This window comes from Acinonyx jubatus, chromosome D3 (genome assembly GCF_027475565.1).
Source record: "Acinonyx jubatus isolate Ajub_Pintada_27869175 chromosome D3, VMU_Ajub_asm_v1.0, whole genome shotgun sequence".
In the NCBI taxonomy this organism is placed as follows: Eukaryota; Metazoa; Chordata; class Mammalia; order Carnivora; family Felidae; genus Acinonyx; species Acinonyx jubatus.
The window spans coordinates 47,374,142-47,383,073 of NC_069392.1; the positions used below are offsets into that span (position 1 = coordinate 47,374,142).

Genomic DNA, 8,932 nt, shown 5'->3' on the forward strand with positions numbered 1-8,932 from the left:
TTCTGTTAAAAGAAGCTGGTCTCTAGTTTCTTAGTTTAGCACATGCAGACTTTTACATGGAAGGTTCTTTCATTCAACTAACTTAACAGCTGGGTGGCAAGGGCTTGTTGGCTCAGTGTAAGGAGAATGGGCACTGGGCCATGGGCATTACCAGGCTCTTCAGTTGTCCTGGTTTCAGGGTCAATTTCTCCACTAGGTAACGCACAGACAGGACCTGGGGCCCACAAAAATGTCTTAATTTCTTTTAAAATCTGAAGAAATAATAATAATAAATATATAACATGTAACCTATAAATCCAGTGTGGATTATATTTGTCTTCAATGCAGTCATAAAATTTCATTTTTTAAACTTTATGGGGTACCTGGGTGGCTCAGTCGGTTAAGCGTCTGACTTTGGCTCAGGTCGTGATCTCACAGTTTGTGGGTTTGAGCCCCGCGTCGGGCTCCGTGCTGGCCGCTCAGAGCCTGGAGCCTGCTTCAGATTCTGTGTCTCCCTCTCACTCTCTGCCCCTCTTACACTCACACTCTGTCTCTGTGTCTCTGTCTCTCTCTCTCTCTCTCTCTCTCAAAAATAAACATTAAAAATATTTTTTTTATGAGGAAGGGGTCCCCAGAAGGCACGGTACAGCCCTGCATGTTTGGCATTACCTGTGTCATTGGACACCTCACAACTTCCACCCTCGCCCTCTGGTTCTATTGGCAGCAAGAAGGTAAGCCAGGCCATTTTGAAGGTTTGGTAAGAGTAGGAGGGACAAGCACTCCACGGTGCTTGTTTCCCAGGGCGGTCAGCCCTAAGGGAACACAGCCCGTGATCATGGGCCGCTGTGACTCTCTTTCCTGTCAAGGGCACCGAGCTGACTCGTCGCCGAGGCCATGACTGGGCACCACTTCTCTGGTAAACACCCTCCTGGTGAGGTGTGGAGCACACACTGCCAGCTGTCTTCCCATGGATGAATGCCCTCTGGTATCCTGGGGACCGAGGCAGCACCCAGGAATCTTTACTGGAGTAGACGCCTATCAGGAAAGCCTAATTTGTACATTTATCTTTTAAGGAAAATTTCTTTGAACTCCTGGATCTGGGGAGGAGCGAGAAACGTGTGAGGAAACAGTAAAGGTTCTCCATGCCTCTCTGATAAATTCATTGCCCCCACTGTCCTAGGGCAGCAGGAGCCTTGGGATACACACAGGTAAGTCACAGAGCTCCCATGCGGTCAGCTACGTGGAGCTGACAGTGCAGCGGGCTTAGGGGGGCGGCCTTGTGTGACTTCAGGGGGTCTGAATGAGCATGTAGTCAACCTAGACCAAGGTGCCAGCTTCAGTGCTCCTAGCTGACAGTATGCCAGATTCTGGGCAAAAGACTACAGCACTTCCCATTTTAACCTCACAACAGTCCTCTCAGGGAGATGCTGTTGCACCCATTTTACAGATGAGGAAACTGAAGGGTAGAGAGGATACCGAGAGACAAGATGAACTGTTCAATGGATAACCCTCAAGTGGCCTGGCAACAGGGTCTCTGGGACTGAGGTGGGAGGGGCTGTGCATGGTCTTTTCTCGCTCGCTGTCTCCAGATCCTGGGCACTGGCGTTCCCAGCACCTCCTTGAATAGCCTGTGTTTACGCTAAGACTTCCTAGTACCCCAGCATGATTTGTCCCTCACCCTCCAAAACTCCTTTCATGCCCAGTAGAAAGAGAGAGCTTTCCTCCACGGGAGCACAAGCATGGCCCACCATGCTGAGAGGACGCAGCCAGCTCTGCAGGCACCAGCTGACCCTTCTCCCTGTGAGATTCATCCTGTCCTAGCAACACCCTGCAGTTGCCTATGTTCATGAGCATAACCAAGGTCAAGCAGTGTTCCCAAGGTCACATAGCTAGCAAGACAAGGGGCAGAGCCAGGACTAAACCCAGGCTGAATAATTGTAGAGCCTGTGTTCTAAACCACTGCATTCTATCTAAGTGCTCCTTTTTCATCAAAAACAGCTTTAAAACCAAAAACAAAAACAAAAACAAACAAAAAAGCCTAAATAGTTCCTGCCCTGGCTTTCTCACAGGGTTCCTGGGAAGGCCAAATGAGACAATGTATACAAAAGTTCTGTGCTTCCTAGTTTAATACTCACCCCTCTTCATCTTCAAATTGCTTAGTCTTCAGTTGGTGTTGTTCTTGATTTGGGGCTCTGATGATTCTGAAAAGCAAAATTATTGATATGCACAAGGTCAAAGCCCTTTAGGAGACTACATTTCAGTAGGGTGTAGTGATAGGAAGATAGCAGGCTGATATCAGGATATCTGACTTCTAGTCTTGATAATGTCATTGTCCTTATTTTGCACCTGAACATGTGGGCACCATCCTTTCATTATTGAGTACTCTACTGTAACCAGATTCTGTGCTGGGCAATGCGGGTGCAGGAAAAAAAGTCTCAATTTTTGCCTTCAAGAAGCACAGCCTAGTCTTTCTGGCAATGGTTGGAAAAGTGTGGTAGACCACACTTTGTCATTATTTGCTGCTTTTTCTGTGAGGGGATTGTTTTTCATTGCCTTATTGACATTGGCTTAGGCATATGACTTACACTGGCCAATGAATGCAAGTCAAAGTGGCATACACCACATCTGAGCCAATGCATGTCTCCACCAGTTCTCTTACCTTTTCTTCTCTGCTACAAGACCAGTGTGGCCCAGAGATGGGCTACACTTTGTCCTTGGTTCTGGAATAAAAGAAAAGCTATACTTAACCCACAGAAGATGTGAATCATGAGCAAGAAATAAACCTTTTACTGTTGTGGTTGTAAGACTGAGATTTGGGGGATATTTGTTATGCAGCTTAACTTAGCAAAAGCTGAGCGATACAAAAGGAAAGAAGTAGGCTCTATGTTTCTGTCCCCTTGTTTGCATCAGTTTGGAGATAAGAATGGTAATCCTTGTGTCTAAATTAATAGATTTTATGTGGCTCAAAAACCTATTTTATTCATTTCTTGTCTTCAGAGCCATTGAGTCTAGGCAGCCAGGGGTCTGGGCAACCGGGACAGGCCAAATCCACAGAACAACTTTGCTGCTCCTTTGCCTCTGGCCTTGGTGTTGGGTCCTATGCTTGAATATTTCTTTATCACTGTTTCTGGCAAGTGGTTGGTTCTTTGTGTTGAAATAGCCCCAAGCTGCTTTTCTGCCCACATTTGTAGGGTAGGATCCGGGGGATATTTGTCACTCATGTTGGGTGAGGACTTTATATTGGAAATAAATTATTCCTATTATACAATCCAGAATTGGGTTCTGAAGATGCTTCTGCTTGTCTACCTTTCCCCCAAGTCACCCATCAGAGTCCTTCTCTGTGGGACACCCCTGACTCCCTCTGTCTCATCTTCCTATTTCTTTTCTTTACCCGTGATTACTTTTTCTTTCTTTCCTATTTGATGAAACTGAAAGGACAGAGTCAGTTCCTTCATAGTGTAAAATCTGGAAGACAAACCAACCTTTCTAACACTAACAGTGAGAGCTTCTTACAGCCTAACCTCCACGTGTGAGGTTGTACTAAACAAGGCCCACCGTGCCTCTCTCCTTGCTTTCCTCCCTCCCGCCTCCTTTCTTTCTTCTCTCCTCCCATCCCTTCTCTTCTTCTTTCATCCTTTCTTTCATTTCTTTCTTCCAGCAAATATTTATTGAGCCCCTATGATATTCCCTGTTGCTTGCACTAGGCACTGAAGAGGGTTCAGTGAATAAAACAGATCAAGATGCTTCTCCCCAAAGCTATGGGAATGATAGAAGTGGGTAGGGTGGACATCCCAACCTATTATTCTTCTATATGGAAAGCTGAAATATTGGTGTCATCTTATTATTTTTTCAGTTGTTCTGAATGTAAACCTATGGTAGAGATGAAGGAGAAAAATGATAACAGAAGGTCACTTACAGTTTCTCCTGGAAAAGCCATCTCTCTGTAGGTTTATCACAGTGAGCCTTGGCATCTTCAAAGGTTGGAGCTGCCACAGGGATAAGAGATCATTCAGCACAGTGCTTCCCAGAATTTTCACAAAGTGGCCCTGGGGCAGAGCAACATGAATCACTGTCCCTGAAAGATGCCTGGACTCTTTAGCATGAAGCCGCCAGACACATGGAAAATTTCTTTGAAATATCTTTTGTGATTTAAAAATTAATGTATTTTTTGCATGCTTTTCATAACATAGCTGTTTGTTTTAATATAAAAATTATCCTCTCAAGATCACATATTGGATGATTCCATTTATATGAAATGCCCAGAATCGGCAAATCCAGAGGCAGACAGTAGATTAGCTGTTGCCCAGGGCTGTGAGGGTTGGGGGCTGTGAGAGTGATGGCTAAGGCATACAGAGTTGGTTTTGGGGGTGATGGAAAGATCTCAAATTAATTGTGTGATTGTTGTACAATCTGTGAATATATTAAAAGCCATTGAATTGTATGCTTTAAATGCGTGGATTGTATGGGATGTGAATTTTATCTCATGAATCTGTTAAAAAAAAAAAAAAAGCTGTCCCTCCCAATCTTCAAGGAAAACTGGCATTCTGGGAAGATGCAGTTGTAGCTTTTCCCCACTGTGTGAGCAGCGGCTAAATGCACCCATTTGAGAATGGCGACTCTAGTCCAACCCCATTAATATACAGACTTATAGAAACTTGAGCTGTGAGGTGACTTGCCCAAGGCCACCCACAGCAGACAGCAGAGCCAGATTTCCTGTGTCCCAGTTCAGGACAACAGGATTAGCCTCCAAACGTACTTTGCATTGAGCTTGAATTCACCTTGTTTCACTTCCTAAATCATTTACTTACCAAGTTGTTTTAGCCACACATGTTCCCTGGTCCTTGGCTTTCTTTGGCTTTCCACGTCCTGGACGTTTCCAAAACAAGAGGCTGAGTCTCTGGATACCTCATCCCATTTTCTGCAGGGGCTGAGTGGGAGTGGCAGGAGGAGGAGGAGGGGCTCCACCCGTTCTTGCCTTGAGCCCCACTGAGCCAAAGGCCAGCTCTGACTTCAAGAGGCTGTGGGAGTAAGATCCACTATCTGTTTAATCACCAGTGGTATCTGGATGGAAGCTCAGCCAGGACACTCTCATCCTAACCTGTGCAGCATTGGGCAAGCTGTGAAAGTGAAATGCTGAGGTCAGATATGAGGACAGATCATGTAGTAACCTGCAGCCCCGTGACCTTGCTTTCTCCAGATGACCTCATGCCGAGAAATGCACAAGTGCATCAAACGTGGCCCCTCCCGGCCAGGCTGGACCATTTCAGCGAGGGGTAGGCTCAGATGATCTCTGGTACCTTGGAGCCTCCCTTTTGTCTGGTTCTTTTTTTTCCCTTTTTTAAAATGTTTGTTTAGAGAGCATGTGCACAAGTAGGGGAGGGACAGAGAGAGAGAAGGAGAGAGAGAATCCCTGGTGGGCTCCGTGGTGTCAGTGCAGAGCCTGACATGGGGCTTGACCTCACAAACCATGAGATCATGACCTGAGCTGATATCAAAAGGCAGATGCTTAAACCAGTTGAGCCAAATATGTGCCCCATATCTGTCTGGTTCTACATAGTTCTTGCCTCCATTCTTTAAATTTTTTTTTTTAACATTTATTTATTTTTTAAGGGGGGAGGGGCAGAGAGAGAGAGAGGAGATGCAGAATCTGAAGCAGGCTCTGGGCTCTGAGCTGTCAGCACAGAGCCGGAAGTGGGGCTCGAACTCATGAACCATGAGATCATGACCTGAGCCAAAATCAGACACTCAATCGACTGAGCCATCCAGGCACCCCTTCTTGCCTCCATTCTTTCATGAGATCTTTACAAAGGTCCTGTGAGGTGGTCGAGGAGAGCATTAGTTACCTTTATTTTTCAGATGTGGAAACCAAGGCTTAAGAATCCAAGTTACCCAAGGTTTTTAAGCCAACAAATGGAGAGCTAGACCAGGCTGTTTCCACTAGGTTCTGAGCTGAGATTAGCAGACTGCTCATGGAGGACAGTGCAAAGTTCACCCATGGCCTTAAAGAACAGTATGAGCATTAATCATCATCTGTTGCTTTTGAAGATCACCTCCAGCATAGCTTTGTTTTAAATCTATGCCCAAGGCCGAAATGGAATTAAAAAGATGTGAGAGACAGCAGTCCTAAGTGTACTCAGAAGTATTTCTTAATAAGTAGCTCTGTCTCCCCTCCTCCCTTCCTTGAATGTGAGAAGTTAGGAAATGAGCAGTCATAAGCAGAGATGGCAGTGTGAGATATTTCACAGAGGGGGTGTTTAACCACCTGTCTAGGAGATGAGCAGCTCGTCCTCGAGGTGGCTTTAACAGAGAACCAGTCCTTCCACAGCCGAGTGAAGGAAATTTGGGAAGTTTGGGGTCTGGAATTCTGGGCCAAGCCATCTCACCGTCTCTGTCAGGAGAGATCCCCGCCCCTTTGATTAGGGTTCAGTTGTCTTACTATAATTCAGTTAGAGTCAAAAGATTAAAAATTATCTGCTGCTCTAGCTGCAGTATTAAAAAAATATATATTTATTTATTTTTGAGAGAAAGAGCATGAGCGGGGGAGGGACAATGAGAGAGGGAGACAGAAGATCTAAAGCGGCTCTGCACTGACAGTAGCGAGCCCAACGCGGGGCTCAAACTCACGAATCCTGAGATCGCGGCCTGTGCCGAAGTCGGACGCTCAACCAACTGAGCCACCCAGGCGCCCCTCTAGTGCCCGTATTTCTAAAGCACTTTTTAAAATCTGCAAGATCCTTTCTTCAAATGAAATCAAATACGTAAATCTGAGAAAAGCAGAGTTAGGAAAAAGAGGCATCTTGGAGGATGAGCTACCTGGAGCTCCTTGCCTTGCCGGCAGTTCTGGCAGCTGGCTGTTACAAAATCTGGAATTCTGACGTAATCTCTTACTTCATCTATGGGGAAACGGGACATAATAGCAGTGATCATGGTTATATTTCATTGTGCTCTCACTTTACACTCATCTTTTTATTCTCCCAACAGCCCCACAAGATACGTGTGTTATTTTCTCGGATCATCAGAACAGGAACTTGAGACTCAGGATGATTAAGCAACTTGCCTGAAGTCACTTAAAGAAATGCATGGAGGGACAAGGGACTAATGTCCAGGACTGTCTGGCTGCAAAGCCAGCCCTGGGCTAAGCCTTCAAAAACACACATTTCCCACTAGACCCATACTCTGCAGGGACAAGACCTTGATGGAAACTTGAGGTAGATTTGTTTTTCTGTCCCTCAAAGGGCACCTTTCATGATGCCTGCTTTGAACAGTGGAAGGGCCCTGACTGGTCTGTGGCTCTTGGTGTCCTAAAGGAGGGGTTGGCAGTTTGTCTGTGACTGAGAAGTAAGTCAGGCCACATCCCCAAAGTCCCTGAAGCTGGAGCAGCAGGGATGCCAGGCCTCGGTCCCTGACACATAAACTGCATTGTCGCTTAGAGTGACTTCCGCCTGGAAGCTGGCACTTGGGGGGGACTTGGCAGTAGAGCAGGCTAAGCCCTTTGGGAGCATCTGATCCAAAGTCCTTACTGTACTTACATGGAGTGACAACAGAGGAAGAGGAGAAAGTCACGTGCCAGTGTTGACCATGCGACCTGGGAGTACAAAGTTTTCAATAATGTTCCTTGAGTATAAGTCTGTTCATTTATAAGTTACATACCTGGCTGTCAGTACTGTTCTATATTATGCATATTTAAATCTATCCCCAAATTTAAAAAATTAAAGAATGAAATAAAAGATACAACTAGAAATTCTACTGTTTTTCTCCTCTCCCCAGTTGGGTTGTGTTAAGGATAAATTTGGAGCACTCACTTTGGAGAACTCTGGACCAGCCTCCTATGAGCTGGGTAATTTAGGAACCTGAGGTCGGATGTTCAGTTTTAGGTGGTTTTTTATTCTAAGCACCACCCCCCCACCCCACTGCCATAATAATATCATTACTTCATTCAGTTTTTTATTGTGGTAAAATATGCAGCACATAAAATTTACCATCTTAGCCATCTTTAATTGTACAGGTCAGTGGTATTAAGAACATTCACCTTGTTATACAGTCATCACTAGTCATCTAGAAATGGAGGCATTTCTAGAACTTTTTCATCTCCCCAAAGTGAAACTCTGCCCCCATTAAACAATGACTCCCCATTCTCCAGGCCCTGATAATCACCATTCTATGTTTTGCTTTTATGAATTTGACTACTCCAAGTCAATAATTATTTTTAAGCTCCTATGATGACTCAGGTGGTGGTTTGGCACATGAGATTCAGAGGTGAGCAAAGCAAATGAAATTCCTACCCTCCGACCTCCAATAAAGTCTGCTTTAATGAACTAAACTTACCTAACCTAGCTCTACTTTAGATTAGCATCTTTGGAGAGCCCAGGAGATGGGCTATATCCAAGCTGGTGGCCAAGTGCGGAATACAGGGCAGGTGAGATGAGAAGGGTTGGGGGAGGTGAGGCTGGAATTGAGAGAGGTGTGACAGGTGACTACTGGATAAAAGGGAAATACCTTCCCACAGAATTCCTAAAGAATTGGAGGAGAGATTGGACTTCCTGCATCACATAGGTTGAAGCCATATTTGGGATGCTATAAGAGTCATCCCAAAAGGCTAGCAGGCATGTGAACATTGGGGTGTCCTCATTATCAGTAACCCGCGCGTGACTCAGGCTTTGGAGTTTGGGAGGAACAGGTGTCAGGTGTGGAGAGAAGAGAGTGGGTAGGGGCTACACCCCCTGGGGTGCAGCTTGGCTGTGTGGCTAGAAGCCTGCCCACATCTGACTGGATCCCACGCTCTGCCCCTCTGCCTGCCTTTGCCTCAGGATAAAATTATACATTTCCAATTACAGGGCTGGTCAAAAATCAATACAAAGGTGGGAGAGAACAGATCATTTTTCTTACGGAAGTAACCATTTTCATTAATTTTTCATTAGTGCTGCCTTTGTTTTGCTATCCATCACCCGCAGAG

At 45.5% G+C, this 8,932-nt stretch overlaps 1 protein-coding gene across 1 annotated transcript in view; it reads left to right on the forward strand.

Moving 5' to 3' along the window:
• Window positions 1–7,869, forward strand: part of TAF4B (TATA-box binding protein associated factor 4b) — a 162,156-nt gene extending 154,287 nt beyond the window's left edge. The window contains exons 15-16 of the transcript XR_008291818.1: window positions 1,053–1,187; window positions 6,961–7,869. The gene's annotated coding sequence lies outside the window, so the exon portion shown is untranslated. The remainder of the gene's footprint in view (window positions 1–1,052; window positions 1,188–6,960) is intronic.
• Window positions 7,870–8,932: the final 1,063 nt, after the last annotated feature.